The following is a 7,900-nucleotide window of genomic DNA, read 5'->3' as shown; positions in this document are numbered from 1 at the left end:
TGGTACCCAAACCCGAACTTCTTCACAGAAGTTCAGGCTTGGGATCGGTGTTCTGTAGATTGTATTATTTTCCCTTATAACATGGTTATAAGGGAAAATAATAGCATTCTGAATACAGAATGCATAGTAAAATAGCGCTGGAGGGGTTAAAAAAAATAAAAATTAAATTTAACTCACCTTAGTCCACTTGATCGCGCAGCCGGCATCTCTTCTGTCTTCTTTGCTGAACAGGACCTGTGGTGAGCATTCATTACAGGAACAGGACCTGTGGTGACGTCACTCCGGTCATCACATGATCCATCACATGATCCATCACCATGGTAAAAGATCATGTGATGGACCATGTGATGACCGGAGTGACGTCACCACAGGTCCTGTTCTTGCAATGAATGCTCACCACAGGTCCTGTTCAGCAAAGAAGACAGAAGAGATGCCGGCTGCGCGATCAAGTGGACTAAGGTGAGTTAAATTATTTTTATTTTTTTTTAACCCCTCCAGCGCTATTTTACTATGCATTCTGTATTCAGAATGCTATTATTTTCCCTTATAATCATGTTATAAGGGAAAATAATAATGATCGGGTCTCCATCCCGATCGTCTCCTAGCAACCGTGCGTGAAAATCGCACCGCATCCGCACTTGCTTGCGGATGCTTGCGATTTTTACGCAACCCCATTCATTTCTATGGGGCCTGCGTTACGTGAAAAACGCACAAAGAGGAGCATGCTGCGATTTTCACGCATCGCACAAGTGAAAATCACCGCTCATGTGAACAGCCCCATAGAAATGAATGGGTCAGGATTCAGTGTGGGTGCAATGCATTCAACTCACGCATCCGCGCGGAATACTCGCCCGTGTGAAAGGGGCCTAAGACTGTAATAAATGTGGTTTGACGGTAGCAGTTTATCCGTCAGTAAGCAGCTTTACAAAAGTCGCACGTCTTTACGAAAAAGTCGCATGTTCTATTAAAAAGTCTCATAAGATAAGCATGGTCCTCACTGGAGTGAAATTGCGCATTTTTTTTCGACTTTTTAAATAGTCGCAATAGTAAATCTGTCTAGAGTTTCATTTACATAAGAAAACACGGCCACTTTCAGAAAACTGGCGAGCATAGTGCAGAGCAGAAAAAGTCGCAAATTTTTGCGCAGTTTTAGTGATTGCGCAAAAATTCGCGACTTTTTCACTCCATTATTCTGACGAGCTAATGATAAATCTGGCCCCTTGTGTCAAAGTGGAACAAGATTTTTTTTCTCTGTCTCTGGCAGTATTGGTTTCCTGAAGATACTGAGGGATGACCCTTCAGAGCATGAACTCAAATGCTCCAACTGGGCCACATTTAACTGTATCAGCATAATGCCATTTCATTCAGGCCTCTTGCACACAAACGTAAGGGCTCCGTTCTCATGCTGCGGACCGCAAATTGCACTTGAATGGGGTCTGCGATCCATCCGTTCCGCAAAAAGTTCTATCTTTTTGCAGAACGGAAGCACAGAATGGAACACCACAGAAGCACTCCGTAGTGCATCCGTGGGGTTCCGTTCCATTCCGCACCGCATCTCCGGATTTGCTGACCCATTCAAGTGAATGGGTACGCATCCGTGATGCGGAATGCACACGGCTGGTGATCCGTGGAACCGCCGTATGCGGTCTGTAGCACGGGCACGGAGCCCTTACGTTCGTGTGCAAGAGGCCTCAAGGGGTTGCATACCTCCCAACTTTTGAAAATCTCAAAGAGGGTCAATTTGTGTGGCGAGTATCACAGCAGTTTTTTTCGTACTAGGCCAACCCTCTAACTCCACCCAAAGCATAATTATTGACTGCAGCAGCTAGGGATTGGCTAGTCCCTTTATTTATTTATTTTATAGCATGTGGAGACCCTGATACAATTATTTAATATTTTTTTTGCACTTCAATATCTAAATATTAGCACATAAATCAGATTATAGATATTTTAGGGTCCAAATTGGACCAAATAATGAAGTTCTGGTCTAATATACAGGTAGAAACCATGCAGACACTTTAATAAGGAGAAATTTAGTAAATTTATTACTACACATTTATACATTAATTCCCCAGGTCAAAAAGAGGGACATTTAAGGATCAAAGAGGGCCAGAGGGACATGGGCCAAAAAGAGGGACACTTGGGAGGCATGGGGTTGTTCCATATACTGACTTTCACTGTAAGGGCTCATGCACACAACCGTATGTATTTTGCGGTCCGAAAAACATGGATCCACAACAAATATGGATGACGTCTGTGTGCATTCCCAGTACAGCGCTGGATATTTCCAGTGGTCCCAAAGAGAATAAATGGAGCAGCAGGGCGTATGTGTGGCCTGTCACACCATCAAAAAGGGGAAACAGGACCCGTTACTGGGATCAGTGGGGGTTGCAGAATCCGACCCCACTAATCATATAGTTATGCCCTATGGTGTGGAGAGAATAACTTGAAAACCTGGACAACCCCTTTAAATCCTCCACCACTCCACCCCCAGTATCTCTTTACATGGCAGCAGTGATGCCTGTAAATACGGAATATCATCACTGCCGCCATGTAAACCATACGTGTCAATACTGGAGAATGTGACGCACTGTGCAGAATTTTTCAGTCATAAGTCCAACCCCCTTTGCAGGTCACAACCTTTAACAAAGCCCAAGCAAAGGTGCTAGAGAAGCAAAGGGCACAAACGGAGGGTCATAACTGAAGCAGAGGCATTAGGGTCACCTGAGGCAGAGTAATAGTGAGGATCCTGGAGCAGGGGTAACTGGAGGAGAGGCAATATTAGCGGTGCATTTAGAGTGGAGCTGTGGCACTAATAGGGGTACACCTAAAGCAGAGGCATTGACGGGACCTAGGGCAGAGTCCCCCCAATGCCATTTTGAACTCTGCAGAGAGCAGCACACATACACAGATCTCAGTCTACTATAAACAAATCCCCTATTTCCCCCCTTACAGTCTCCTACAGCTCACTACTGTCACACACCTGAGAAATCAGCCCAGCACCACAGAGGAGTCCATCTCTCCAGCAACCACAGTTCTGTGACAGCAGGGAGGGCAGGAGGATGGCCAGACATGTTCTCTCCTCCTTCACTGCCAGCAGCCCGGGAAGTTTAGAAGATACTGTGGGGCCTCCTGTACAATTTACACCAGTAGGAGGCTGCATCACTGTGCGATACTGCCACCTAGTGGCTACAATAATTATCTCTCCTGAAAAACAAGATAAATAATTACTCCTCAGTCTCATCTCCGGGCGCAGGACACTAGGGGCCTACCGAGGAATCCGCCGCCTCCCCAGAGGGCCAGTCCGAGCCTGGTCGTATGTACATACATTGCATATGGTATATTAATGTGAATGTAATGTGGCCCACTGCAAGCCACGGTGCAGTACGTAGTCACTTGTCGGGCAAATTTAGTCAACGTGTAGTCCCAGCCTTTCATGGTAACATGAAAAATCAGCAAACTATACAATCTTTATGACACCAAACCTCACTATAGAGTTAGGAACCAGATAAAACAGTATAGCAAAAAGAAGAGACACTTGAGAAGGATGATGTATGTATATGTATAGAGAGGGAACCCTCTTTGACCACCCAAAATCTTCTCAAAAAAGATGCACAGTATTTGAAATCAGTCACGTGAAGTATTTTTTGCACTGATAATACTAGGCTTTCCTATCATCCTTTGGGAGGCAGCACATGATGTGCTACAGTCTTCAGCTCGACTACACCTGGCTCCCTGTAGGTTCAGTCTCAGATTACATCTGCATTTCTTCTTTTTTACTGGATATGATTCTAGTCTACATACATTATGCCTCGCTGTGCAGTTGTCGGGGTGTATACGTGGTATCCCATTTGTGGCATATCACAATGCACCATTGTATTAGGTGGTGCAAGACATAAAAGAAAACTGACCAACAATACATGAGAGATGGAGCAGAGGATAAATTTACATGTAGTATAAATATATATTGTGGGGTTTCGCTCTGGTAGATAGGGTAAGCGGGCGCAGTACAGAGGCAAAATACAAGTTCTTAACTCAAAACGTCAGTGTTTATTCACACTTGAGGCAGTTGCACAAAGCAGCACGTCACTTTGCAGTCTTGGTGTTAATTCACACACAATGGAAAGTTCATATAACACAAGTCACAGTTCTGCCTCCGGTAGTCCACAGCAGGCTTTAGGGGGCATGTTTCCCCAGCATGCGGCTCTCAGCCCTTCAGCACGGCACAAAGCCTCAGATCCCAAAAACAGAGACATCTCTGCTGAGCCCAGCTGCCTATTTAAGGACAGCCAGGTGCTGCCAAAATCCAGACCGGCACTTAAACTCCTGTCCGGTATTTGACCTTACCTAGCTGGAAACCAACCCAGCCGCACATGCTGGGAGGAAAATACCTGTCTTGCCAGACACAACCCCTCACTGTGTCACAATATATATATATATATATATATACAAATATATTAAATATATTTAATATATTTATTGATTTTACTCATTTATATAGCGCCGACTTATTCTGTATTGCTTTACATACATTAGCATCACGCTGTCCCCAATGGGGCTCACAATCTAAGTATATATATGTGTATATATATATATATATATATATATATATATATACAGTTATACATAATATTTGGTGATAAATACAGCATTTACCAGCAGAAGGTAGAGAGGATAAGTTTACATTTAGTTAAAAAAAACAACATATATATATATATATATATATATATATATATGTACAGCAGCATTTACCTGCAGATAGGTACCAGAAGGTAGAGAGGATAAGTTTACATGTAGTATATACTGGTGTGTGTATATATATATACACAGTTATAGAGCATATATAATCTACATTGATAATATTTATTGATAAGGACAGAACTTACCTGCAGAAAGGTACAGAGGATACATTTACATTTGGTATATATATATATATATATATGTACAGCAGCATTTACCTGCAGATAGGTACCATATATATATATATATATATATATATATATATAGTCAGTTATACAATTATAGATAACATACAATCTATAAGGACAGCACTTACTTGCAGAGAGGTACCAGGGCTGCTGCCGGCAGGTGATGTGCAGGACCCAGGTGACCCTCCTGGAAATAGATTCTACTCCTCAAACTATTTCTCAAACAGATGGCTCATTCCTATTGGCCGGGTGGGGCCCCTGGCAGCCAATCACAGCAGACCACATGCCTGAAGATGCAGGATGCCTCTTACATCTTTTATTATGTTTTGTAATAGTGTAAGTTATTATTACATCTTTCATCCTTTTTAGCTGCAATAGCAATCAATTTTTACAGGCAAATTTGAGAACTATAATGAACTATAAATAAGTAATACATTTACTGCAAGCTCTAAAATGTTGAGATTTACAATCAAAGCGACCTGCTGAAGTACTGCCACCCTAAAAAAAGAATTCATGGACACATCTTTTTTTTTGGACTGTCCAGGAATTTCTGGCTACACCCATATTTCCCAGCATTCCTGATAGTAAATCTACATAAGGGCACTTTCACACTCTGCATTTGTCAGACGGATCAGGATCCTGATCCGTCTGACAAATGCCATCAGTTTGCATGCGTTTTGACGGACCCGGCAGGCAGTTCCGGCGACGGAATCCTCTGCCTCAAGTGTGAAAGTACCCTTAGTTCTATTAACGCTTTCCAGCAGAATCTCCAAGCTCAGCCGTTTAACCCCTAAACCAGTGGTGGGCAAACTTTTTTGTCAACTGAGCCAAATATCGCCAAAACCACGATTGAGACTTCTTTCGAGAGCCACATTTTTAAAACCTAAATATTGCGTCAACAGTACCAGTGAGGACTATTAGGGCTCATGCACACGACCATGTGCCCGCCGTTGCCATATTGCAGGCCGCATACGGCAGGTCCGCAATACACGGGCACTGGCCGTGTGCAGCCCGCATTAAGGACCCATTCACCTCAATGGGTCCAGGATCCGGGATATGAGTGCTACAGAGTGCTTCCGTGGTGCTTCTTGCTGTGCCTCCGCACCGCAAAAAAGTAGCGCATGCACTACTTTTTTGCGGTGCGGAGGCACAGCCAGAAGCACCACGGAGGCACACTGTAGCACTCATATCCCGGATCCTGGACCCATTGAAGTGAATGGGTCCATGATGCGGGCTGCACACGGACGTGTGCAACCCGCATCATGGACCCATTCACTTCAGCATGCGCTACTTTTTTGCGGTGCTGGCAGTCAGATGCGGATCGTGAACCCCATTCAAGTGAATGGGTCCGCGATCCTCATGCAGCTGCCCCATGGTCTGTGTCCGTGCATTGCGGACCGCTATTTGCGGTCCGCAGCACAGGCACGGCGCCCTTACATTCGTGGGCATGAGCCCAGAGTGTGTTTTTACATACTTTTATATGTACTTGTAGTGTACGGGGACTGTAAGTCCCGTCACTACAAAAGGGTCACTTGTTGTGCTGTCGTGTCCCCTTATTTATGGGGAAGTTGGTATAAGTCATCTTTATAAAATGTAATGCTATGTATTTCCCTGTTACTGTGAAACTTGCATGTACAGGCCTGCTAGGGGTGTCATTCCAGCTCTTAGTCACTTGAGGGAGCTAGGGAGCCCTAGTTTATATAAGGCCCAGTCAGGGAAAGGAAAGTCAGTCTAAAGTGGGAGTCTAGAGTTTAGAGTTGGAGATTAGACAATGTCAGAGTCAAGTCCAGGCCTGAAGCCTGCGGACCAGGAGAGGGTATTGCAGTCCCTGTAACCGGGTTCCAGATCCAAGGAGAAGGTTCCCCTCCTGAGCTCATATATGCAGAAGCAGGAAGACCACTGTTAAACAGCCTGGAAGTTCAGAAGTTTCTAGAGTCAGTGCTGGGAGAGACAGAGGCAAGTCCAGAAAAGCAAGAGGTACTAAAGACAACAGAGGAGGTACTTGATAATTATAAAACCAAGGATATACGCCAGAGCTAGGGCATCGGGCCTTGGAGAAGAGTTTCTATGTTCCAGGATCAGTCAGGAATAGAGTGCAAGCTGCCTGTACTGCAAGTCCTGTGTTTAACACTCTGAAGTCACCTTGCTATATATATATACACTGCTCAAAAAAATAAAGGGAACACAAAAATAACACATCCTAGATCTGAGTTAATTAAATATTCTTCTAAAATACTTTGTTCTTTACATAGTTGAATGTGCTGACAACAAAATCATACAGAAATAAAAAGATGGAAATCAAATTTTTCAACCCATGGAGGTCTGGATTTGGAGTCACACTCAAAATTAAAGTGGAAAAACACACTACAGGCTGATCCAACTTTAATGTAATGTCCTTAAAACAAGTCAAAATGAGGCTCAGTAGTGTGTGTGGCCTCCACGTGCCTGTATGACCTCCCTACAACGCCTGTGCATGCTCCTGATGAGGTGGCGGACGGTCTCCTGAGGGATCTCCTCCCAGACCTGGACTAAAGCATCTGCCAACTCCTGGACAGTCTGTGGTGCAATGTGACGTTGGTGGATAGAGCGAGACATGATGTCCCAGATGTGCTCAATTGGATTCAGGTCTGGGGAACGGGCGGGCCAGTCCATAGCATCAATGCCTTCGTCTTGCAGGAACTGCTGACACACTCCAGCCACATGAGGTCTAGCATTGTCTTGCATTAGGAGGAACCCAGGGCCAACCGCAACAGCATATGGTCTCACAAGGGGTCTGAGGATCTCATCTCGGTACCTAATGGCAGTCAGGCTACCTCTGGCGAGCACATGGAGGGCTGTGCGGCCCTCCAAAGAAATGCCACCCCACACCATTACTGACCCAATGCCAAACCGGTCATGCTGGAGGATGTTGCAGGCAGCAGAACGTTCTCCACGGCGTCTCCAGACTCTGTCACGTCTGTCACATGTGCTCA

Source organism: Bufo bufo, chromosome 9 (genome assembly GCF_905171765.1).
Source record: "Bufo bufo chromosome 9, aBufBuf1.1, whole genome shotgun sequence".
NCBI lineage: Eukaryota > Metazoa > Chordata > Amphibia > Anura > Bufonidae > Bufo > Bufo bufo.
This window is presented reverse-complemented; position numbering follows the sequence as displayed.